This window comes from Natator depressus, chromosome 2 (genome assembly GCF_965152275.1).
Source record: "Natator depressus isolate rNatDep1 chromosome 2, rNatDep2.hap1, whole genome shotgun sequence".
NCBI lineage: Eukaryota > Metazoa > Chordata > Testudines > Cheloniidae > Natator > Natator depressus.
Window position 1 is genome coordinate 237,578,978 of NC_134235.1, and position 27,142 is coordinate 237,606,119.

Below are 27,142 nucleotides of genomic sequence, written 5' to 3' on the forward strand. Positions count from 1 at the left end.
AACTGATAGGAAGAGTGGCTCCCAAAGGACACTAAATAACATGCGGCATCATTCACTTAGACTCAGCCTTTTCTCAATACTTTGTGTCAAGGGCGGTATATAGGTGTATGGCTCTAGGAGGTGCCTCGGGAAGGAATTAACTCAGTCACAATTCCTTTCCTACTCCTTGACAGAAGTAATTTGCACCTGCCATTTACCCTGGGGCTGGGTTTTGCTCTGCTGACACATGACATAACAGGTTGAACACAATACATGGTTAATAAATAACTTTACGAGTGAACTTAAACCAAAACCAAGCAACCAAACCCAAAATCAGCACGAGGAACGATACTATAGTAGTCAAAGCATGAAATCAAGCCTGGGCACTCTTCCTCAGCTCCTGCAAAGAGAAACAAAGAAAGAACAAGATCATTAGGCAGTTCAGCGCTGTCAAAATAGTTAGCACACGTGCTATATTTATTGTATTAAGTCTGGGGTGGCTCAGGGTTGGTGTTACAGTTCAAAGATAGCCAGAGCAGGGTCTCCCAGACACCAGAGCTCTACAAGAGAGTAAAGAAAACACAAGCACATAGTGATCTGTAATGTCACTGCAGTAGATATGGACACAGTCACTATGTCAAGCCTCCAGATGAACTAAATCCTCTCCCCTTGAATCCCCTGGAGAGACCAGTACCACATGAGAGACAGGAGATAAGAGAAACTGACATGGGTTGGAGGGAAACTCCAAAAGGGATGTTCTTCCTCTAGGCTCTGGCCTAGAACCCACAGGGAAACACTGAGAGAAGACAGTTGCTTATCTTATAACATAATCAAGGCTGGTGCTTCTCAGCCTTTCCAGATGACTGTACCCCTTCCAGGAGTCTGATTTGTCTTGAGTACCCCAAGTTTCACCTCACTTAAAAACTACTTGCTTACAAAATCAGACATAAAAATGCAAAAGTGTCACAGCACATTATTACTGAAAAATTGTTCACTTTCTCATTTTTACCATATCATTATAAAATAAGCCAAGTGGAATATTAATATTGTCCTTACATTTCAGTGTATATGAAATTTTAGTTTATACTGACTTTTTATGTGGCATGTTGTAAAAGAAGGAAAATATCCAGATGAATTGATGTACTTCCAGAAGACCTCTGCGTACCCCCAAGGGAATGCATACCCTGGTTTGAGAACTGGTCAAACTGGTCAAGACTATGCTGGGGTTCCCCTGAGACCTCTTCTATTTGGTTCCTCAAGAATTCAGTTCAACTGCAGTCCTTTATTTGGCATACAGCAGAGCTGCACTTAGTTGATCAGACTCAAGTACAGGGGTGGATATAAGGCATACCACACATCCAGAGTTACACAGCAAGCCTTTCCCTTTGTATACATTGACACATTACATTGCATTTACGATATGTTGTGCTACACGTTTTGGGATTGGCTTGGTCACTTAGCAGGAATCAATCCCTGTACAGCATGCTCTGTCCACGCACGACTTACTCTTTACCTCATCTTACAGGCCAGGATTTTTTATATTTTGTAGTTTTTTTTGTAGTGTGATAAAAAGCAAAGTTAAAACCACCGAAGAATACTTAAAAAGCAGAGCAAGTTTATAATGTGGTCTTCTGCAGTTTCCACAATATGCTATGCATCCGATGAAGTGAGCTGTAGCTCACGAAAGCTCATGCTCAAATAAACTGGTTAGTCTCTAAGGTGCCACAAGTACTCCTTTTCTTTTTTCTTTTTACGAATACAGACTAACACGGCTGTTACTCTGAAACCTTTATAATGTGGGATTATATCCTGGTGGTCCAGACCAGAGGAGGTCTGTACTTTAAGCCTAGTATTAATAATTAATTACAACTATTGTGGTCTTGATAAATATGTTGCTGGGTAGCAAACTTAAAAAAAAAATTAACCGCACTCCTCCGAATGCAAATAAAACAAATGCTAATGTAAAAAAGAAAAACAAAAGCCGGGGCATGTAGGCCTGGTGTAACATTAGTAATTGGACATAGGTGAGGCTTCATTTCTTGGGAGACAGAAACAGGGAGGTAAATGGATCAGCCTGCTGGAAACAGAATGTCTGTACTAGCAAAGATATGTGGGGGGGATGCCCAGGAAACCATTTACAATGGACAGAATAACAATTGATAAAATAAGCCTGGAACATAAGATGAGGTACAGAGTAAGTTGTGCATGGACAGTGCATGGACAGAACATGCTGTACGGTGCTTGATTGCTGCAAAGTGACCAAGCCAATCCCAAAACGTGGATTGCAGTGTATAGTAAATGCAATGTAATGTGTAAAGGTACATAAAGAAGGAGGTTTGCTGTGGCATGACCTATAACCACCCCTTATGCTTGAGTCTGATCTATTAAGCGTAGCTTTTCTGTACACCAAATAAAAAACCTGAGTGATGAGACTGGAGTCAAACTGAGTTCTTGGGGAATTGCAACACTGTACTAGGACTTTGGGTCTAGCACTCACTGCAGACTCAGGTCCACACCAGGAGAAATATTCAGATCCAGCTAAAGAGGGAGGCTAGTTTTCATTTTGCCCATCCCCAGTAAGGAGCTCCACTACTTGCTGTGGTCTTGCTGTTATTGCAATTACCAAATTGGGACTAGAAAGTGCAAACGTGTGTGTGTGTGTGTGTGTGTGTGTGATATTACAGGGGAATACCAGGCAGAGCTGGGGTATCTACAGAAAGTAGCAATTCAGATACTTTAAAAGTAGCATTAAAAAAAGCAAATGATTTATAAAAAATATTAACAAAAGGCATGCAGGGTGCTCCATACAAAGTCATAACAGTAAAATACTCTCCTTCAAACACCACCAGTTAACACACAATAGTAGGTGTCTATTCAATGAGTACTACATTTCCAGGCCAGATATCTACCAAAGGCAGATCCTTCTGGTTTGTTGCTTCTAATTCTGACCCTGTATTTAAAGGCCTCATGTCCTCCCTGCACTTCCAGGCAAGAATGAATGTGTTGCACTCCCTTATTCTGTGTGTCTTGGTGGCGAAGACAGGCTTCACCAACTCACCTGACTCTGGTAGGTGAGGAGAGGAGACCAGTCCTCCTCCTTTTTACCTCAAGAAGGGCCTCACCTCCTTTCAGAATTCCAACATCCTACTAAAATGGGTGACAACTCATCCATTGGCTTCTAGCTCAAACCAAAAAGTTTTGCTGGCTTTCTCAGTTGAGTACCCCTGATCAGTTGGCTAGTATGGCATGCAGTAGGTTTGGTAATCATTGAGAAAAGAAACCTTTAGAGAAGAGTCATTAGCAACTATTTTGCCCCACTTCTAGGATTCTTGCTGCTGTTAGAATTATTACTTGGTTAGTGGACAGTATTACATTCTAATGCACTCCACGAGTCTCTTTTTATTAAAATCCAAATGTTAATGTTTTGTAAAGCTAAGTTCTTCAAGGAAAGAACCATTGTTCTGCCTTGAGAAATTACTCAGGAAAGGATACAATAAAAATGTTTTGCTCATAGAAAATTGTCAAACCTGCGGTAATATGAAAATGACATATTTTTGCTTTGTTGGAAAGTTGGTTAAAAGCCAAATTCTCTCGTTTTACGTAGGCTTTTTTTACCGTTATATCATTCAGCACTGTATCGTATTCATCTTTGTGGGTGGGACATTTAGACTGATGGGGTGACATTTTAGCAAAAAGTGAAAGACTAGAGAATTAAGCAGATGAAGGGCCTGACTCTCCTCTCTCATGCCTCTTTTACTCCATTGACTTAAACTGACATACATCAGTATAAGACACAACAAATCCTACATCTTGGCAGGAGGTTAGACTAGATGATCCTTGCAGTCCCCTCTAACCCTATGATTCTATGATTCTGTAAGTGAAAGGAGATTAAAGCCTGAAGACTTCATCCATCTGGAGGGTGATATTATGATAGATTCTTATGTTTCCAGACTTTTAAGCTATTAATTTGCTAGGAAGTGTTACAAAAGTATTATATTAATTATAATCTAAAGTTTCCTACTGAAAGATTTAGCCAATCTTATAGGCAAAAGTATGTATTCATTTATATTCCCACCTGAACACCACTTGAGAGCCATTTCCTGTTCTAGTAGTCAAGACAGTGATCAAGCGTTGAAATCAAATTAATTATAAAACTGCCATAACTTAGCAGTAGAAGTTAGGTCTCTTAATTCAAACAACAGTGCTAACTAATTTGTCCTTGTCAACATTAAATAAGTAACCAAAATATATGCATTTGAAGTCTCTGGGGAGCAAAGGAGAAAGACATGAATAATTGTCTGAGTTTTTTATCTCTACTGTCCTGATTAATGTTGTAAATGTTGTAAATAGATCGTTCTCTGGTATATGTTTTGTAACTGCTGTTAAGTCTGAAGAAGGCTAGTGTATAGATATAATGCTGATACTGTATTTTTCCATCCTAGCCCTCAGTTAATAGTAAACCATGGTGGATATAACAATAATATATACTGAGTTTATAAAGAGATTATGTGGCCATGTAAAGTTGTCTTTCCTTTGAATGTGCTGCATAATAATGTTCTAAAATGCAAGTTCTCACTGGAAAACCATAAATTAATTCTCTAATGTGTTGATTTCAAAGAAAACCTTCACAAAGGGAAAGGAACATACAATGATGAAGTGCAGCCTGCGTGAGTCTTCACGTAGCCTGAAACAGAGTGTTCTTAAATGACAAATTCTTCTCAAAGGGGTGTCCTCGGAAGCCTCACGACAACACTTTAACCATGTTACTACTACTCATTTTAGCGGAAACATCAAGCTAATGTACTTCTCTACCTGTGTTGGATGTATGGCAGATAATGTATTGTACTGTGAGGCATAGAGTTGATGCCAAGATTAATGGGAAATGAAGAATTCAACTCCCTCCTCTTCCAAATTTAATGTCATGTCTGCCCCTGCTAAAAAAGCAAAACTATAGGAAGATGTATCTGCTCTTCATTAGCCTCAACAGCTTCCTGGTTGTCAAAAAACAAAGCCACATGCTTGTGTAGGCACCAAAAGCCCAACTGCTCCCTATCAAACTTGCCCTGACAATGTCTACACTTGTCCATTATTTTGAACACAAAAATATGCAGCACTCTGAAAATCCTAAATTTGAGGGACCAGAATTTAACTGTGACTAGTGGACATGATGCTGAACACAACGTGTCCTTGTCTATGCTAATTGCAAAGTCATGGTTAGTATCATGTTAGTTAACTCAGCCCTCCAAGGTGGTGTCCTAACCCAATAAAGTGAAGACAAGGCCTTTGTGTTGGCACTGAGCAGCTGTACTAGTTGGTTTAGGAACTAAAGAGCCAGGAAGAACTGCAGGGCATATCTGTGCCCAGCACTCTGAATAAAGAAACCTCTGTATATTCATGACACCCAAGTCCTGTCTCTACTGTGAGTGATGCCAGAGGATGGCTTTTTGTTTGGCACATAGCCTCTGCCACTGATAATAGGGAATCTTAGCTAAGAAAGAGAGAAACCTAGAATAATTTACATGTGGAGCTGACATCAGAATGAAACTGACCAAGAATACTGACAAAACCAAACCCAGGGTAATCAGTTCCTCCACCCTACAGCTAGTTCCAAATGTAAAGCGTTTACACAGGTATTTCTTGAATTAGAAAGACTAGGCTCAGCTCCCTTTGTAACATAAAAGGAGCATAAATAGCAGCTGCTGGTTTACGACCATTAGGAAGAGATGAGAGAACTGGCACTCATGATATTTGATCCCTTGATTAAACCAATTTGAAATGATATTAAGTGTTTACTTTGCATCTGGCATCAAAATTGTGAAATGTACACTCTACAATGATTAAAAATACCTAAAAATGTATAATTCATATAAGATCATGAAGGCTTGACATTCTTAAACTGACCTATAGTGGCACTTGGCTGTATTCATTTAAATTTACAGTGAGGCCAATCATAGAAGCTTATAAACCAGAGAGATGAAAGACCCCCTAGTTCAATTAGTCCATCATCTAGTTTGTTTCTAGTCCAGTTTTCTATAACTTTGTCCAGTTTAGCTTTCCACTTCTTCCCTTTGGAGAGTATTCCATGGTTTTAGAATGTCCCATCAGGGAGTTTTCCTGGTGTTTAGCCTAAATTTTCCTTTTCTTAATTTCAGTCCATTACTTCTGCTTACATTACCCTAAATAATTTATCTACCTTGTTGATGTACGCATGCTTCATATAACTTTAGATGGTTATCATGTCAGACATTTGTTGTCACTTAGATAATCTATACATTACACACTCACATGAGTCAAGCACTCAAAAGTTAGGAAATGCCCAAATTAAGGTTGCTAACATTTTTGGCCCCCTTGTGTGTATGCATTTTGATACATTTTATTTTTATAATCACATTTTCCCCCCCACAGGACCTTTGTCTCACTGAGTGCACAGACAGGATGGTGCTTGCTTAGTGTGATTTCAACATTCCTTTTTTAACCTCCTCACTTCCTGTGTGGCCATAGGTGAGTTTACAGGATACCATCCGAAACCGGCACTGAAGCCAGAATTATTTATATCCTCATGGGAGTGTCTAGGGTGCTCTCACCACAGTATCTGAGTGCTTCACAAGCAGTAATGAATTTTTATTAGGGCTGTCGATTAATCGCAGTTAACTCATGCAATTAACTCAAAAGAATTAATCACAATTAATTGCACTGTTAAACAATAGAATACCAACTGAAATTTATTAAATATTTTGGGATGTTTTTCTACATTTTCTAATGTATTGATTTCTATTGCAACATAGAATACAAAATGTACAGTGCTCACTTTATATTATTATTTTTGATTACAAATATTTGCACTCAAAAACAAAACAATATAAAACTTTAGAGCCTACAAGTCCACTCAGTCCTCCTTCTTGTTCAGCCAAACACTAAGAGAAACAAGTTTGTTTACATTTGCGGGAGATAATGCTGCCCGCTTTTTATTTACAATGTCACCTGAAAGTGAGAACAGGTGTTTGCATGGCACTGATGTAGCTAGCATTGCAAGGTATTTACGTGCCAGATATACTAAACATTCATATGTCCCTTCATGCTTTGGCTACCATTCCAGAGGACATGCTTCCATGCTGATGATGCTTGTTAAAAAAATAATGCGTTAATTAAATTTGTGACTGAACTCCTTGGGGGAGAATTGTATGTCTCCTGCTCTGTTTTACCCGCATTCTGCCATATATTTCCTGTATAGAAGTCTAGGATGATGACCCAGCACGTGTTGTTTTAAGAACATTTTAACAGCAGATTTGACAAAACACAAAGAGGTACTAATGTGAGATTTCTAAAAATAGCTACAGCACTCAACCCAAGATTTAAGAATTTGAAGGGCCGTCTAAAATCTGAGGGGAACGAGGTGTGGAGCATGCTTTCAGAAGTCTTAAAAGAGCAACACTCAGATGTGGAAACTACAGAACCCAAACCACCAAAAAAGAAAATCAACCTTCTGCTGGTGGCATCTGACTCAGATGATGAAAATGAACATGCGTTGGTCTGCTCTGCTTTGGATCGTAATTGAGCTGAATCCATCATCAGCATGGACACATGCCCTCTGGAATCGTCATTGAAGCATGAAGGGACATGAATCTTTAGCGCATCTGGCACGTATATGTCTTGCGACGCCAGCTGCAACAGTTCCATGCGAACACCTGTTCTCAATTTCAGGTGACATTGTAAGCAAGAAGCGGGCAGCATCATCTCCTGCAAATTGTAACCAACTTTATTTGTCTGAGCGATTGGCTGAAGTAGAACTGAGTGGACTTGTAGGCTCTTCAGTTTTATGTTGTTTTATTTTTGAATGCAGTAATTTTTTTGTACATAATTCTACATATGTAAGTTCACCTTTCATGATAAAGAGATTACACTACAGTAGTTGTATTAGTTGAATTGAAAAAAACTATTTCTTTTCTTTTTTTACCTTGCAAATATTTGTAATAAAAAATAAATATAAAGCGAGCACTGTACACTTTGTATTCTGTGTTGTAATTGAAATCAATATATTCAAAAATGTAGAAAGCTTCCAAAATGTTTAAATAAATGACATTCTATTATTGTTTAACAGTGCAATTAATCTCACGATTAATTGTGATTAGTTTTTTTAATCACTTGACAGCTCTAGAATTTATCTTCATACCCTATGAGATCAGGAATTACTAGCCCCATTTTACAAACGAGAAGCTGAGGCAAAGAGAGATTAAGGCCAAAACTGTCACAAGCTTCCACTGACTTTGGGAGACCGACTTGAGACATTTAGGGTCTGTTTATTTCCAGAGTTCTTAGGAATCAAGATTTTTATAGAACTTAAATTGTCCAAAGCACACCTCCATTTTCAGTTGAAAATGTCAAACTAAATTTTTTTGAGCTTTTCATTCTGAAGAAAGCTTCAATATTTTGACTTTTTGTCCCCATTTGGGATGAAAACAAGGATTGCAATATTGTGATTTTCTGCCGGATGGAAATTCCATTTTGTTATTCACTCTAGAAATTACATGAAAAAAATCCTACCTCTATTATGTACCACTGTACCCTGCTGATCCATGCATCGTCACCATCATTTTAACTCTGACCCATAAGCATGCGGCACAGATGAATACCATTTGAGTTATGTTAACTGGCACCAGGAGAAGGCTGTTATGCCATACAAAGTGGATTGGCTGAGTCTGGCGGGGAGGTTCTTGGTGGGAAACTAGCTCTTTCTGTTTCCTTTCCCTCTCCTTGCCAAGGATCTTGGGGAACTCCTGTCCCATGCAGTGCCTCAGAGACACACAGCGAGAGATGGGCTGCTGCGGCCAGGAGGGTAGTCAGGGGAAGCCTGGTCTAGTTCTCTTCCCCAAGGGGCTACAGCTGCTGTAGTAACTCCCAGGTCATCCCAATGCAGCACGCACGGCTCCTGCTTTGATAATGGTGTGAGCTCAGCTCTTCAGAATGTTCATTTATTGTTTTGACAGGCTGCCAACATATTTCTGGGGAATGGAGGAAAAAGAAGTGAAATGGCGATTTTTTTTCAGCAGTTTATAGCTTGGCTAAACCTGAATGGAATTTCACGAGATAAGGAAAAGGCACTTCTTTAGCCTAAGGGCTTCCTTCCCGATGAACTTCAAAGGCCTGCTGCAAACAGTGGAGGTGTGAGAATTGCTTAAAAAAGGGATATAAGATATTTTTTTATGATGGGAAGTTCTAGGCAACATAAATACGGCGTGGGGGTTGGCACTACTTCCCCCTATAATCTAGGACTGTTGATCTTTCCTCAAAATGCTACTCCTAGCAACAGCCAATATTACTGAAGAATGCAACCCCTCTGTCATGTACCTAGCGAAATATGCTATGCTGTGAGGTCCAGATTGGCATTGCCCATTGGCTTGGTTTATGGGAGGGAGAAGCAAGGATTCACATACTTGCTTGTCCCGTACAAAGGCAAGGGATAGTCAGTCTTTCCTTAGAATGTACTGGCAGCGCACGTTGCCTCAAATGGGGTAGGGAGGAGCTGCGTCCATGATCCCTTTCCTCCTGCATTGGCCTGCACAGCAGGCCAGCTATTGGGACAGGCTGTGGAGAGAAAATCTTCAGCGTCTTAAAGTATAGTATAGTAGGTGCACACCTTTTCCCCTGCGTACTGGAGAACTTGGGAAGGGACTTAGTCCTCCATAAGCACAGTCCACTTCCGAGAACCCTAGTGCATAGTAACTCATTCAGGTCACTGCCTTAATTGTACAATCTAGCCATAAATATGGTCCAGGGAAGAAATTCCTTTCTTTTATAAGCCTACCGCCATGCTTTATCAAATTTCCATCATGTCAAATTAACATTTTATTGGAATCAACCAGTTCAGTGACACAGACATAGAGGGAAAAATAATAATCTCAAGGTTAGCAAATATATCCTGGATATATTTCTCTATCTCCAACATTACTCCAGATCCAGACATTTCCAACATGGAGAAAAACCATCTCTGAATACCAGCTTGTCTCTTGATAGATGGCTGGAAGAACAGAAGGCAGCTCTACCATCAAAATATTAATTGAAACTTCAATGCAAATTCTTCTGCTCTCACTGATGCAAGCATGAGGCTGGCTCATCTTCCTTATGTGAGAGGAAATGAAACAAAATCAGGGTCCATTTCATACATATTGCTGACAGTTCCACTATGGATCATTCTTGGCATGCCCCCCATTGTTATGAACTGTAGCTGGCATCAGGAGAGTGGGCAGTGGCAGCTGGTGAACTGTGGGGCACAGCAGAAAAAGAAAGCTTGGTCTCAAAGTAATGACTAACCTGGGCCCTAGATTACTTCCCGGCTGTGAGGCTAGAATTTATGGAAGGTTGCTATAGATGTACTGTGTTCATGGTTCATATTTAGTGACACAAGCACACTCACACACACGTGTGTGCCTGCGTACTTTGCTGCACCAATGCCCTCAATAGACGAACCACCACTGGTCATGGGGCTTCTGAGCTTGGAAGGTTGCAGAGGGGGAAAGGTTCTGTCTCATTTCCCATTCAGGAGTTAGTTTACTAACCAGAAAATCTATTCAGTGTTCCTCTTTCAATTTAAAACTCATCCCTGGGTCTGAAATAGCCCAAATCTCTTGACCTTCAGGACATGCTACAGGGTCCCTTTATTTTCTTAGGCTTTTGATGACAGAGTGTGTTGTGGGGTAGGAATCACTGGAGAACAAAGGTTGGGGAATTTATAGTCTGGCTCAGTGGTTCTCAATCATTTCCATAGAGGGACTCCTCTCCTACTTAGCTACATAGAGAGGGTCAGTAGGCTGTAACTCACTGACACCTTGTCATGACCTCCAGTTTGAGAAACTTGTGGTCTAGATGGTGGTTTGATTTACATTCTCTAGGCTGAGGTTGACCTGCCTGGTTCATCCATGTTTTGGATTAGTCTGTAGATTTAAAAAAATATTTGTACAAGTGCCCACATCTCCAGGATAGGGGTTTTTTGTTTCAGTAAATTAGTAAATTCATGGTACTGGAATGGCATTGTTTGTAATATTTGCACGAAGATCTAGAATATCAAGGTATTAATGATTTGTTTCTAGGTAACATAAGACAAACACACAATTTTGTATATTTGCTAGAATTTTATTACTTTAAAAGGATAAACTCAATTAGTAGACCTCATTAATTTCTAATATAAAAAGAACAGGAGTACTTGTGGCACCTTCGAGACTAAAAAAATTATTAGAGCATAAGCTTTCGTGAGCTACAGCCCACTTCATCTGATGCATAGAATGGAACATATAGTAAGAATCTAATATGTAACTGTTTGCACTGAATATATTTGTTCCTTAGTTAGGTATTGCTGTCTATACTATCAGATAAAATGCATTGCCATGGCACAGCCCTGGCTAGTCAGATCTCTCATTTACCTGATGTGTGAATGTGCTACTGCCTTGACAGCTGTGTAGTTCTATCAGCCAGAGGCTAGGAATCCTAACTTGCACTTTAATTTGCTTGAAACTTGAATGCATGCGAAAGTACAGCTATTACCTTTGGCCAAACAGAAATGCGGTAACATATTGAGTGTACCAGTGAGTAAGCAACTTTTTAGGAAGGAATGTTAATGTTGGACTCAAATTACCAATCCCTTTCCTGTCTGTTGTTATACATCTGAATCTTTTATCCTCATGGGGCTATTGTCTCTTGTGTGTGTGGCTGGAATGCTTGGCAACACGGAAAGATGCTCTCATTTCAAATTTCAGAGTAGCAGCCGTGTTAGTCTGTATTCGCAAAAAGAAAAGGAGGACTTGTGGCACCTTAGAGACTAACCAATTTATTTGAGCATAAGCTTTCATGAGTTTATGCTCAAATAAATTGGTTAGTCTCTAAGGTGCCACAAGTACTCCTTTTCTTTTTGTGAATACAGACTAACACGGCTGCTACTCTGAAACCTGTCATTATGCAAGGCACTGCATTTAGCCGTATGGAGTGGAAATCTACCAACTTCATGAAAAAACTCATACGGATACAGACAGACATCATCTTCCTTTCCAAATGCAAACAGATGGACATCGTACCAAAAGGACTGAAGGTAAAAAATCCATTACAATCTACATACCATACAGACTATGCTGACAGCTTGTGCCACACGCTCTCAAAGAAACTGAGGAACCACCTGATCAACATCCTCTACAGCAAACAGGGAAAGATTAAGAATGAGTTCTCAAAACTGGATACTCTCATAAAAAACCAACCTTCCACACAAACTTCCTTGTGGCTGGACTTTACAAAAACTAGGCAAGCCATTTACAACACACACTTTGCTTCTCTACAAAAGAAAACCGATGAAGTGAGCTGTAGCTCACGAAAGCTTATGCTCAAATAAATTGGTTAGTCTCTAAGGTCCCACAAGTACTCCTTTTCTTTTTACTCATTTCAAGGGGGGTATATAACCCACACATACAATGATTTTGGAGGCTATATGTTGCTTGGTATCTTTGTGTGTGAACAGGATATTCAGCTTGGCCGTCCTAGATTCTGAAATCCTTTCTTTCAGCTACAAAGCACAGCCAGCACATAGAGTGGCAGGGCGAGCTTCCTCCCTACCCCCACCACTGCTTCACTCCCTCCCTTGGCTTGGAATGAGAGACTAGATAGTTCAGTCTGCACACTTGTTCAGTCCTTAACCTCCCTGAGGGGACTGCCATCTAGAGCGCTCACTGCTGTGGTTTCTTTGACACCTGCCTACTATCAACTGCGCTGAAACCACCAATTCCATTTACAGATGTGTAGGTCTCTCACTAATAACCCTGGCGGGATTTGAACAAGCATGCCCCCACAATTGACTGTAGACTGGGGGGAACCCCTCTATTTAAAAATAAGATGAAAAATCACTTATTTAAAAGAATTCTTGGAGGTAATATGACTGCAGTGATGGCACATGCTTCGCATATGAAATGCTGGACTCTCTGGCCACTTATTTCAATGCATGTTCCTAATTACAGTCTCCTTATCGTAAGCAATTACTGTTAAATACGGTGCACGGTGGAAGAGGGAGAGTAATCGCAGGTAGGTTTGTTTGGAGCAGCATGAGCCTGTTTTTGCCTGGGGCTGAGTTAGCTGTCAAGAAAACCCCTGGAGCACCCGCAGTTCGCAGGCTTTCCAGCAGATCATAACCAATAAAGGCGACAAGTCCAAGCTGTGGAAGGTGAGCAAACATGTATTGTCACCATGACCACCACAGAACAAAACCACCTTTACACAAAGCACCATCGAATAATCACAAACAGTCCCTTAGGTCAAAAACACTTCCTGGCTTTAGAAATATGCAAGTCTTGTATAAAGCACTGATCAAAATGAGGTCCCAATTTTGTGAGGCTGGTATCTGCTTCTTTGTGGGTAATGTAAATGTTTTGCCATGTGTATTGCTTGGGCATTTTCCCCTCTCTGAGGGAGCAGGGCAAGAAATGCATCCCTGAGGCAGGAAACTGAACAAAAGATCAGAGTGCTACATGACGAATATCCACTAAATTTGTGGATCCGTACTGCTGCCAGTTACTTCTGGTGAGAGAGAATAGAGCAGACAAGCAGTGCATTGTGCTTCTGCATGTGGAGCAGATTGTTAATGTTTGTGTGCTGTGATGATTAATTTGTCTGTTGAAAATGAAACCCATGGTGGCCCAGATTCTGCCACCCTTATTCAAGACCAGTAGAATCTTACTCTGGGAGTAGTCTCATTGAAGCCATCAGAAGTTTTTGTGGAGTAAGGTGCTACTCTACGTATACAGGGCCAGATCCTGCCACTTTTATTACATATTACTGTATATTACTTCATGGCAATGTCATGATCCTAGTCTTAGTGCTAGAATCATGTGCTCTATGATAGTAGCCCTGTTTGTTGGTTCCCTGGTGTTTAGTTATAAACAGCCACAGTGCTGATGCAGATTTGGGCTGAAACACAGGGAGCAGACATAATCTCTGGACACCTGTTTATTATTGATTTTTTTTTCTTGGTCCAGGGGAAGATTAAAATCCAACCCATAATCTCTATAGTGAATCTCAGATAATCTAAACTGTGAGGAGAGGTTAAACATCTTTTTCTAACTTCCCAAAACCTCGTCGACCCCCAAGGGTTTAGCAAAGATATTTGGGTGTCTTGACAGGTAATCATAAGATTCCTGGTTTCAATAAAGAAGTGACTTATCCAAGTGCTCAGTTGACTCTCTGAAATATGGCACCTTTATGGTTCTCTGTAGACAGATCATGCTCTGTGATTCTATACAAGCCCATTTTCACTGGACTGATACTTGGCTGCTGATGAACAAGTTCATGGTTCTGACACCAACCTACCAAATCCTGCAAAACCAAGCTTCTGCATACTTTTCTGGTTGAGCTCATCCTTACATCCTGTATTTCCTATTCATCACACTCCAGGGGTGTATGTTTACTTAGCATTCCTGCCTCTCAACACTCAGAATAAGGGGGCATGGCGCCAAGTCATTATTTGCCCATCTGAGCAGCCTCTGGAATACTAAAACCTTGTCCAAACCAAAAAGACTGATTTCCATCCTGTTTTTTTAAAAGGATAATACAAAACTATGAATTTTCTTAAACTCAGATTTTAGTAGGGGTTTGATTCTGATTCCGTTTTAATCAGCAGGTGTGTGCGTGCACGCACGCACACAGGGAAGAGGGAAATATTGAGCAGGATGGGCAAGAAGTTTCAATAAGAAAACCTCCCATCCAGCTTTGACATCTAAAGCTGTGTAGGCTTGATTCTGCCCCCTTTTCTCACACTCAGTAGTCCCTTACGGTTCCAATAGAAGGTATTATTCAGCATGAGAAAGAATGGCAGAATTAGATCATAGAGAAAACTATTTATGTATCTATTAGGATGTTTCCCAACGCTCACTACTCATCAAAGCATGGACTAGGCAACATTTACCCATGTTGAGTCAAAGTTTTGTTCCATGTTTGAAGACCGAAATAACTGGGCTTTGTGCACAAGAGGTTTGGGAGAGGACAGATTTAGTAAACAGCTGGCACTCTAGCCAGTTGTGACTAATATAGCTGTACAATTTGGACCCAGTGGAGACCCCTCTGTCACATCCTTAGTACTAATGTAGTGAGAGCTGTCATGGAACTCAGTTCTGTGGCATGAGGGGTGCTGTGCAGTCCCCCATTTTTTAATATACATGAGTTATTTTAGATTAAGGAAAACAATGTAACCGTAGTAGTAACCGTGTTACAGAGTAGTAACCGTGTTAGTCTGTATTCGCAAAAAGAAAAGGAGTACTTGTGGCACCTTAGAGACTAACCAATTTATTTGAGCATAAGCTTTCGTGAGCTACAGCTCACTTCATTGGATGCATAAAGTGGAAAATACAGTGAGGAGATTTATATACACACAGACCATGAAAAAATGGGTGTTTATCATACACATTGTATAAAATAATTATTATTATTTTATCAGCTCAGTAGCTGGACAGCAAATGTGAAATCCAATTCATTACATATCAATTTTTGTGGGCTTTTTCCTAACTAAAGCCAACATTTTGACAAAAAATATATCATAGAAAAAAACAATTCTGGAAAATGCTGACCAGCGGTAATAAATTATCAGCTCCTTTGGATATATTCTTCCTCATAGAAATAAACATATGAGAGACTTCTTCATCTCAAGAGACCAAGAGCTTCATTGCAACATTACACTGCCCCTCTAAAGGCAAAACCCATTGTCTGGAAGGATTTTTCCCTGACCTAACATTTAAAAATATACACTTCTTTACAACAGTTCTGGCACGTAAAACCAGGTGGGGTTGTTTGGAATTAATGAATACCTCACGACTAAGCCAAGTTCAAGGATACTCTTATCTGCTTTAGTGTTCCATGCACAATTTGATATAGCTCTGTTACTCCATAAAGCTTACATCTCAAAACGTACTTTTGACCACTGAAAGGCAGCTTTTCAAGTTCATACATGAAATCCCCGAGGTCTAATATATTAAACCTTCTTTAACTGATGCAATTTTAGGAGATGGAATGTAGTTTTTCTACCATATAAGGCTTTACTTTAGAGTTATTTCTTCTTTACTCTTAGAACTTACTGAGCACTCTTAACTCAGGCAAATCTCCTAATGGAGAAGATCTGGAGCTTTGCCTGAATAAGGAATGCTGAATAGGGCTCTTATTGCAATACAGGATAGAAGAATTGCAGTAGTAGACAGAGGACAATAAATGTGCAACTGCAAAACCTGACAGTCTGCAGTCCAATCTGCTTTGCACTTAAAAGCAAGTAGGTGTACAGAATGGCAGGGAGGTTAATCTTTCTAGAATCATATTTATTATTTGTAGTCTATAGAGATAGCTGATGGAAGGAAACCTTGCAGACCACCATCATTACGTGGTACAGCACAGATGTTTCGTCTCTTCCAGAAAATGAGCCTAATTTTTCTAAGTTGGCAGAATCTGTCTCAGAAATATTTCCAAACTCAGCAGCAGTGCTTCTGTGTGCAGCTGTGGCTTGCATTTGTCACAGCTTGTCTTAAAGTGGTGGAAGCAGCTCAAAAGTTCCATCAACAGCACAGGGCACAAATACTTTGCTCTTAACATCCTGTACCTAATAGTTTTGGCCTGTTTTTGTACTGAAGGTAACACACAGTGCATTGACTTTCCCCAGTAACAGAAATAATTGCAGGGATCTCATGGCACAAACTGTACACTTAATTTTTTTATAATTGTATTTTTGTGGGCATCAATTTCTTTCTTATTATCCTCTCTGACAGTGGCTTTCTTTGTTTGCAAACCGTCTTCTGAACTTGGCATATAGAGAGATTAAAAAAGACACCAAAGCTGCAGTCAGTCGTATTAACTGTGGGAATCTCAGCCTCTTATTATAGTTTAAAAGTTCTCATATTTTAGGCAGTGAGACTGTTGTGCCTTTTGTTCCTCACTTTGCATATTCAAGTTATGACTTGAGAAATGCAAACAGTTGTACGTTGCTTTAATGGGTTGTAACCTACAAGTTTGTTCTTAGTGTTATAACTTCCTGAAGTCAAGTAATAAATTACAGGGTAGGCAGTTACAAAGTGATGCAAGGAGGCTATTAACGTTATCATAGGAACACTAGCCAAAATGTCTCCACCTGAAGCTTTATATGGAAATGAAAATCAAAGACTCAGCAAAATATCACAGGAATCAATGGATGATAGATTTACAGTGAATATCTTGGATGGGTTTTTCTTCAAGATTTAGAGCCAATGAATATACTCTATCTGATTGTAACCATTCCAGGAAAATATAGTCTGTTCATACAGCATATGCGCCTTCATATTTTATAATATATCTACTGTTTTTGGCACATTAATAAAAATTAGCTATTTTTCTCCTACCTGATGAATACCATCGTAGCTTCTATTACCAGAATGCTAGGCATTTTGCCTGTCTCCTAACAGTTGTTTCATGCCACTAAGATTTTAGTGTGCTCATTTGTCAGATAATTTACAATCCAGATAAAGAGCTCCTTATTTTGGCATGTTGCTGATATTAGCTCAGCAACTGAAAGGGCAGTAATGGTAGTAGGATATTAGGCCCAAGTTATGGTAGTAGGATATTATCTTTTACCTCTATGGGTCTGAATCTGACCAAGGACAATAGTGACCACATATGTGTGTGTGTGTGTGTGTGTGTCAGTGCCACTAGATGGGACAGAACACCAGACCCAGGAAGTGTGTGCATTACACTTATTTGAATGATCACTGGTTTCAGTGAAGTGAATTGGTAGTGTCTTACTGCTAGCTCTTGTCAACAGGTCTCCATCTCTCAGTACCTACTACCACCAGAAATGGCGCACAACACCATGTTGTCAATCGTACTAGACACAATCCTAGAAACCGGGCCCTGGAGCGGGTCACTGCAGATGATCAGTGAAACACGGTGGTGGGGTAGAACAGTGAAGAGATGCTTGCACTGCATATGCCCATGCTGTAGTTGTTCTGTGGTTGGCTGTAGTTTATAGGGCTCTTAATCCAGCACGCCCAAATGTAACATAGAAAAGGAAATATACAGTTTCTAGGTGACAACGTACTTCAACTGTGAAAAAGGCCACTGGCTGGAGACTTCAGAGGGGAAGAACTTGGGGTGGTACTTTGGTATATTCTTAATGCTAACCACAGGTCATAACATAGATTACACAGAGCAATTATCACAGTTAAAATGGCTATAAACCTTTATGTTTAAGACAAAATATGTGGTGCAGAACAGATACAAATCTATGTTCTAGAAAATGTTTCCCCCCCCAACTATATGAACTATATAGATCTCATTACTTTAGCATGCAGGTTCCTTGCAGAGGCTTCTCATAGTAACACTATTGCTCTAATAATCAAATCAGTCTAAGCCAAATACCCCAACACAAATTAAAATTAAAAAAAAAATCATCCACCCTCCCAACTACCACTGTGCACAGCAGAAGGGAACACATTTGGGGGAAAAGCCAAAGTGGGACTCTATGGTGAGGGGGAATGGCAACTCAGGAACAAATGTTGCACCTTAACTCTGCTAGTATCCTTCACGCCTTGGAGAAGAAAAAGAAGTGGAGGTAGGGAGTTACCAAAAAAGAACTGGACTAAACTGTCTGACTTTTTCTCTTTATTAAACTGTAACTTTTCTCTTGAGCCTCCAGCCCCAAACTACAAATGAAATTTGTAAAACAGGAAAGCTGCCTGCTGCTATATGTGACTCTCATCCCGTGTGACCAGAGAGTGCAATTCAAAGCTGCAGACATTGGCAACACTCTGACGGACACCATAATTTTAGATATCATCATGATGTCCTTGGACAAAGTGTAGAAACTGGATTCCTGACAAGTGGTTCCTTCTGCCACGCAAGAGATTTACAACCCCCGATAAGTCTCACGTTAGTTTGGAAGAGTTGGTGATTTTTTTCTGAAGTCTTCTACTTATGAGAATGTATCAGAAACAGAAACTGGTAACCTGAAGCCTAGAGTCCTAAAACTGTGACAAGGCCCTGATCCTGCAATTGGTTGCAGACAGGCAGATAGCCGAACCTACAGCATCCCATTCAAAGTCAATAGTGCTCTACTCAGGCACAAGGGTCTGCCTAATTGCAAAACTCTTCTAGCTGGTAATCATGATCTCTGCACATATCCAGTGTCTGTCCTCTGAGAACAGTATTGCAACTGATAGCAGAGTCAGCTCAAATTCCCAGCCTCCTTCATGCCTACTCTTACAGGGGACAAAGCTAATAGATGGTGTTGTAACCTCAGGAACTAGAGTGCTTCAGGATTGCTGCAGGGCTGTGAGTTCGGTTCCTGCTGGGGACCAACTTTTTTTTCCTTAGAAACGATTGCAGTTGCCATCACTCAGTTGGTCAGGGGACAGGAAAGGAGAGAGAAGTGGAAGTGGGAAGGAACCAATTTAAGGGTCCTTCCCATGTACCTGAAGCCAGTCAGTGAGGAGTGAGGGAGTTGAAGACTATGTCTACACACTGCAATTAAAAACCTGCAGCTGGCCTGTGCCAGCTGACTCAGGCTTGTGGGGCTTGGGCTGCGGGGTTGTTTCATGACAATGTAGACTTCTAGGCTTGGGCTGGAACCGGGACCTAGGACCCTGCGAGATGGGAAGGTCCCAGAGCTTGGGCTGCAGCCTGAGTCCAGAAGGTCTACACTGCAATAAAACAGACTTGCAGCCTGAGTCAGCAGCCATGGGCCAGCCAGGGGGTTTTAATTGCAGTGTAGACATATCTGCAGTCATCCATGACCCACTTGTATGTGCAGTATGCAGGTGGGCTTTTCCACCATGAAAAGTAAGAGGTAGAGGATTTATAAAATTGATGGTATAAAAACAATTATGACTAGTTTTCTGTATGTCCTATTATTCCGATGCTGATTGCTAGGTGGTTTTCTTGTGGTAAAGAAGAAACAGGACTTATCTGTATTCAGGCTGCTGAGCACAGCCAGGATTCTGTAGCTTTCTCTGGGTCTCTAGCTTGCAAACTAACTAAATGTAACCTATACTGGCTAATGTCATCACACAGGATCTCCCCAGTCTTGCCAACCCCCTGTGTTCAAAAATCACATTAGGTTCCAAGAAATCATGCATTTGGCTTAAAAATTATTAGACTTAAAATAAAATAATATGTTTAAAATAAATAACTTGGAGTGTTTGTTTGTTTGTCGTTTTAAACTCTTTTTGTTCAGGAAGTTTTAACAGCTTAGCAAATCTTAGCCACGTAAATATCAGACAATACAATAATCATTACAACAGTGACTTTTTGTTTGGGGAAACATTATACAGTTGTATAATCATTGGATCTCTCCATTTAACAGAGTGTTACCATGTCACAGAATGACTATCTTTACACTACCCATGACATGTCATGTCTAGCGATTTTATTAAATTGAGTGAATTCTGTGATTGACACATATTTAACCAACCAGGCATCTCTATCAAATGTTAATATTGCTGGGGGGGGGGAGGGGAGACAGGTTGCTTTTTTTTTTTCAGATGAATGCACTTTGTCTACATATTATTGAATAAATGCTAAACAAATATCTAGGTATCTATTTGTCCTTTGTTTTGCTGGGTACGTAATTGTTGGATATGCTTTTTATTTGTCTTTTTGTTTTTGAGCCTTTAAGATTCATGTTTTCCAGCTTTTCCTTGCTAGCTTTTCACTGCATAGAGGCTAGACACTTTTTTTTTTAAATGAAAGGAAGTTGAGATTTTCTCATCATAATGTGATTCCAGGGCTTTAAGAAAACCACCAAATATTGCAAAACTCGCAATAAAAATCACAAGAATTGGCAGCACTGTTTTCAGTTTGTAATAGTGGGGCTCTCTCCCTGTTCCCCTTAGCCCATATTTGTAATGGTGCCATAAAATTCAAATGATGGAAAATGAGATCAAATCAGACACAAATTACATATAATCCTCAGAAGCATCTATACAAATTTATGCTGCGCATTATAGTGTCATTTGGAGTATTTTCATTGAGGAAATGAGATGTTAAAAAGGAAAGGAATATATTGCCAGGAACAGTAGTATTTTTGTTGAGTGGTAGATAGACTTTTTTGAGTCAATGTGCATTTCTAAAGTAGTTATTTTTTTAAAAGAAACAATGCTGGGGGTGGTTCAGCAGAACTAGCAAGTTTGCATTGCTGACCCTGCAGGATGACTCTGACATGTGATCACATGCTTGTGACACGAAAAGGATTCCTGTATCATTTCACCATTCTGAGATATTTATCGGGAAAATTATACAACATATAGTCCCCTCTCAATGGTTTTCCGTACGTTTTGAATGAAGAGACTGTGAGGACAGCTGATTTTAATCTGAGAATCCACTTTAAAGGGGCTCAAGAGAGTCAGTGCTAATAGAGAAGCTAAGAGATACAAAAGTATTAGTTACTCAACAAATGGGAACATGGTAAGTGAGAATCCAAAGATAATACAGAAGAGGAAATAGATACCTGCTGATCCTGCCCTAGACACAAAGATAATGACTGGAGAGTGCGGAAGCAAGCTAATGCCATCTAGGAATGTCTTTTATCATATAACGCATAGGCTGCTGTGGACTGAAATGCCAAGTTCAAACTCAAATGAGGATTCAAAGACCAGAAAGCAAGAAGTTAACAGAAATGGGAGATACTTGCTAGAACATTATTTTATAGTGGGATTGTCACACTGGAGAACACTTTAAAATATATCAGGCTAATAATGTATGTTTAGGTTTGAGAGGTGGCAAAATATTTTTGTCTAACTAAATAATTGAGATTTTTTACTTGTATGTTATATTCCTACCCCTAAGTCTGTTCCTGTATCTTTGTAAGTTGTCGGGGCTCGGGACTGTCTCTTCACCTGTATTAGCCCAGCACCAAACACAAGGAGGCCCTGATTCTGGTTGAGGCCTTTGGCCACTATTGCAATCTAAATTATTATTATTAATAACTTACCTTACTACTGTAGCTTTCCTCTCACCATCTCCCCTTTTCTCTCCTTCATTCCTGTCTGTGTCCCATAGGCCTGCAACTTTGTTGTCTACTTTGATTACTCTTCTCATTTGATTACTCCCAACATTTCTTTCTCTACGTCACCAAAATTCACCCATTCCATGCCCATTGCCAAAACTCTGGTCCAGGCTTTGACTATAGTAGCCACTCCTCTCTGGTGCCCTGGCCTCACTCTTTGACCTGCCCATATAAAATGCAGCCCTGAAAGTCATATACTTTGTCTGCATCTCTGACGACATCCAATCCTCTTTAGAGCTCTTTGCTGGCTTCCTCTTGTCTTCTGCATCAAACACAACCCCCTTCCTTTGCTCTTCACCAGCTCTCTGCACTCTGCTCTATCCATGCCACAGAAATAACTACCTCTTTATTTCTGGCTCCCATTCCCCTCTTTATTCCCTGTCCATGAGACCCTCAGATTGGAAGCTTCTTCCTGACACATTCCATCATAGCTTAATCTCTCCTTAAATTACATTCCTCAACGAGGCCTTGAAATGTAGTTTTCTCCTCTTAGAAACAGTATAATTAAAAAGACTCCTACCACTTGCCCTGAAGATGTTCACCTCACCAACCAGAGCAACCACCTGACATTGTTCCACCTGTCATCCTTGTCCTCCTTCTTGTCATCCCTCCAGTGTTTCCCATCAGACCCCACAGGTCTCACACCTGGGTCTGTGGGGATCATCACACTCCAGATCTTCACCTGGCATCTCTCAGACAGCTGGGATTGGGGTCCACGAAGCTCACATGTGCTCGGCCCCAATGCTCTGAATGGGAGCACTCCAAGGCTCTTGATTGGGCCACAGCCCCTATTTAAGACAGAAGAGACTACAGGAAGTTGTCTGTATAGCTGGGCTTCACCCTGCCATGAACTGCTGGTCTGGTGTTTACCTGTTCCTGCCTTCTGATCCTGACTTCCCAGTATCCTGATTCAACCTGACTCTTGATAACGGCCTCCTGGCTCCTGCCCTTTGGTTCTGTTGCCCAAACCTGACCATGTGGTATCTTGATTCTTGATAACTGTCTCTTGATCCCTGCCCTCTGGTTTGTCTCTTTATTTTTAATCTCCTGGTGTTCCATCCTGATCACTCTTCCTGTGCCTGACACTAACCCCTAGGCCAGGCTGCCCATGCCTCAGCCCTGACACCTATCCCTCATTATATCTTAACTTAAATGTAATTTTATTGGGGAAGTGAATATGTCTTCTGCTTGTCTGTAAAGCATTGTGTACATCTGTGTTGATCCTCAGCAAGAGGGTGTTCTCCCCAATGCGATCCAGATGTGGTGAGTCCACTTATTAAATGTTGTTACTGCCAATGACCCTTTTTGCTCTATGGGTAAACTTGATGAAAGTTTGCTGGATAAGAAATTCATGTTCTTGGAGAGATCACTGTAACTGGGAAATAAAAACAGAATTGAGTCCAAGCCTGTTCAATAAATAAAAAACAACTCACAGAACTGGACTCAGTTCTGTTTCATTTACAGTGTTCCTGAGGATCACCCTCTCCAAGAACATATTTTTTTTACTCAGCAAACTTTCATCACGTTACCTATTCAGCATCAAGGATATTGGCAACAGCACATCTGGATCACAGAGGATACAACACATCTTTGCTGTGAATCAGGACAGTTCTGTTTTCAAAAAAGGGGGCATGTTGTCTGCTCCAGGTACCCCCCCCCCCCGCCCAATCCCTAACTGCATTTGTATGCCACTAAGGCCTTGTCAACAAAACTGTGTAGTGTAGACAAAAGTCAGGTTTTGTCGAAAAAACAGTGGAGATGTACACACTACAATGCTCCTTCCGCTGACAAAACTCTCCTGTTTTGCCGACAAAATAAAACCACCTTGATGAGAGATGTAGAGCTTTTTGCAGCAAAGTTATATCGTAAAAGTGTCAGTGTAGACACTGTGCTTGGTTTTGTTGCTGTAAATGGTCTCCAAGAGATGTCCCATAATGCCCATTCTGACCTTTCTGGTCAGCAGTTTGAACTCCGCTGCCCTACACACAGGTACACAGGCCTCTTCCCCTTTAGAGGCCCAGGAATTTTTGAAATTCCACTTCCTGTTTGCTCGGCGTGGAGAGCTCACATTGTATCTTCCCAGCTGACCATGGAGGCTCCACTTGGCAAACACTGTCTCACTTGGAGCACAGCTGAGTTGTTGGATCTGCTGGCACTGTGGGGAAAGGAGGCTATGCAGTCCCAGCTCTGCTTCAGCCACAGTAACTTCAATACCTATCGGCAGATTTCTTGTAACTTGTTGGAGAAGGGGCACAAACAGGACATGGTGTACTGCCGAGTGAAGATAAAGGAGCCGAGGTAGGCATATTAGAAGGCAAGAGAGGTAAACTGTCTCTCTGGTGCTGCGCTGAAAACCTGCCAATTCTATAAGGAGCTGGGCGGTGACCCCACCACCGCCACTGCCAAGAGCCCCGTGGATACTTTGGCGGGGTTAGAGGTTGCAGACACTGCACCTAACCCCAAGGATGAAGTAGATGATGAGGCGGTTGAGTTGGAGGACGATGTGGTCCATTGGCCATGGGCTGGTCGTCCATTGGCACAGCAAGTCAGGACCTCTTTTCCACTCTGGAGGGGTCTAGCCAGTCCCAGCAGTCCGTCTCTGGTGAGCATGATGCAGGAGAGGAGATCCTTGGTAAGTGATCTTTTTGAGTTGATTCTACTCAGTTATATGAGGTACAGGTGTCATTTGTTCTGTATATTCTAAAAGTGGGTGAAGGGATAGAAATGTGCAAGACTAGCTGTGTTTGTGCTTCACATTCCTCTGTGCAGGTAAACAGTGCAGCAGAACAGTGTGTTAATGCACCTTGAGATTTCACGGGAAGCCTCCAGAGAGATCTATAGGAAACTTTCCTGGAGGCACTCACCAATCATCTGCCAAAGGTTCCTTGGCAGGGCTGCTTTGTTCCTTCCCCCGTGGAAACTTTTTCATGCCACTTTGCAATCATTTGTGCAGCGACCAAAGTGGCACACAGGCGAGCAGCATAGGGCCTGGGCCTGAAGCGGCAGGCTTGCAGTAGATGCACCCTTGCATCCTTGCTGACCCTCAAGAGAGAGAGATCAGCTTCAATGACCTCCCGCCTGTGGAAAATGGTGGCAGAATTTATAATATTGTCCCTAGTCACCTGCAATGATCCCTTAAAGCATCACCTAGACCTTTTGCACCATCTTGGATGCCCAACCTCCACTTGGGCTGAACTCACCATATTTATGGTGTTTGCCGAGATGTGTGCTTGCCAAGGGACAGTGAGAAAATGATTGGTATGTTACAAGATGTGTGTTTTATTGTAATAATTCAACATTCTGTGTGAACTAACAGTCATGCTTTTGTGTTTTGTTTCTTGTGTTTCTGAAGATGTGGCCTTCAGGGGAACCCCCTACACATCGGTGGAGCAGCCTCTGCCAGATAAGGAAGTGACCAAGGTGGAGCAAGGAGGACATGTTCCGAGACATGCTCCAGTCCTCGGAGGCAGAAAAAAGAGAATGCAGGGAGTGGAGAGAGACCCTCAAGGAAAAATTTAAAATGGAAGAGAAAGGAGAGTGGCAGGAGAGAAAGGAGAGTGAGGATCACATTCTGAAGGGCCAGAAGTGGATGATAAAAGTAATGAAGGAACAAATGAAGATGTTGAAGTACCTAATCACACTACACTCAGAACAGATGTGTGCTCGCCCATCTTGCAACCAACACAGAACTGCTTTCCATCCCCTCCCCAAACAACTCCCACACATTCCTTGCAACTTCCTGGAATGTCTCAATACCCCATTCACTCCACTCCTTCTGACAGCTTCCAAAATGATAACTGGACTTATTCTAAGAGAGCTAAGAGAGCCTACACTAACTACCCTGCACTGTTATCGCCCTTCCAACAAGCCTTTTGTGTGTGTTGTTAATTAGTATTTAATAAAAACAAACACCCTGAGAGATAACCAGTCTTTGTCTCCTACATGTGGTGATTGCTATTAGTAGTAATATATATACATGCAGTTTGATCACTTGCTGACTACAAATTCAGCTCAGGAATTTTTCATGCAAAATAAGATAACATAAGTCAATAAAGGAGGCAGAGTGCTGTACACAAAGACACATTACTGGTGCTCATTATCAAAATGTTGCCTTAAAGCTTCCCTGATTCAAATTGTGTCCTGTTGTGTCCCTCTAATAGCCCTGGTATCTGATGCTCAAAATCAGCAGTCAGGCGATCTGCCTCCATGCTTTACCCCAGGGGAAACTTTTTGCTGTTAGCCTCACAAATATTATGGAGCACGCAACAGGTTGCTATGACCATGGGAATGTTTTCCTAATTTATGTCAAGCCTGCTATAAAGGTAGCACCAGCATGCTTTTAATCTTCCAAAGGCACATTCCATGGTCATTCTACACCTGCTCAGCCTTTTGTTGAAGCGCTCCTTAATGTTCTCCAGGTGTCCCATGTAAGGCTTCATGAGCCATGGGATCAAGGGGTATGCTGGGTCTCCCAGGATCACTATGGGCATTTCAACATCCTCACTGGAATCTTCTGGTCTGGAAAGAAAGTCCCTGCTTGTAGCTTTCTGTACAGGCCAGTGTTTCTGAAGATGTGTGCTTCATGCATCTTCCTGGACCACCCCACATTGGTGTCTGTGAAACGCCCATGGTGATCCACAAGTGCCTGCAATACTATAGAGAAGTAGCCTTTTCTGTTGATGTACTCCATCGTAAGATGGTCTGGGGCCAAAATTGGAATATGCATGCCATCTATCGCCCCTCCGCAGTTAGGGAATCCCATTGCCACAAAGCCATCCACTATTTCACGCACATTGCCAAGAGTCATGGTCCTTTGTAGCAGGATGCAATTAATGGCCCTGCACACTTGTGTTAATGCTGCCCCCACGGTGAACTTCCCAACTCCAAATTGATTCACAACCGAGCTTTCACACAGCAATCGCCATGCACTTCTCCACCAAGAGGACAGCTCCCATTTTGGTGTTCTTGTGCCACAGGACTGGGGTGAGCATCACACACAGTTCCAGGAAGGTGGCTTTCTGCATTCAAAAGTTCTTCAGCCACTGCTCATCATTCCAGACCTGCATAACAATGCAATCTCACCACTCAGTGCTTGTTTCCTGAGTCCAAAAGCAATGGTTCACCATATTC

At 41.2% G+C, this 27,142-nt stretch overlaps 1 long non-coding RNA gene across 1 annotated transcript in view; it reads left to right on the top strand.

Moving 5' to 3' along the window:
* LOC141983269 (uncharacterized) overlaps positions 1-25,922 on the top strand; it is a 56,568-nt gene extending 30,646 nt beyond the window's left edge. Inside the window, exon 3 of the long non-coding RNA XR_012638336.1 lies at positions 25,365-25,922. This is a non-coding gene — a long non-coding RNA (uncharacterized LOC141983269). The remainder of the gene's footprint in view (positions 1-25,364) is intronic.
* Positions 25,923-27,142: the final 1,220 nt, after the last annotated feature.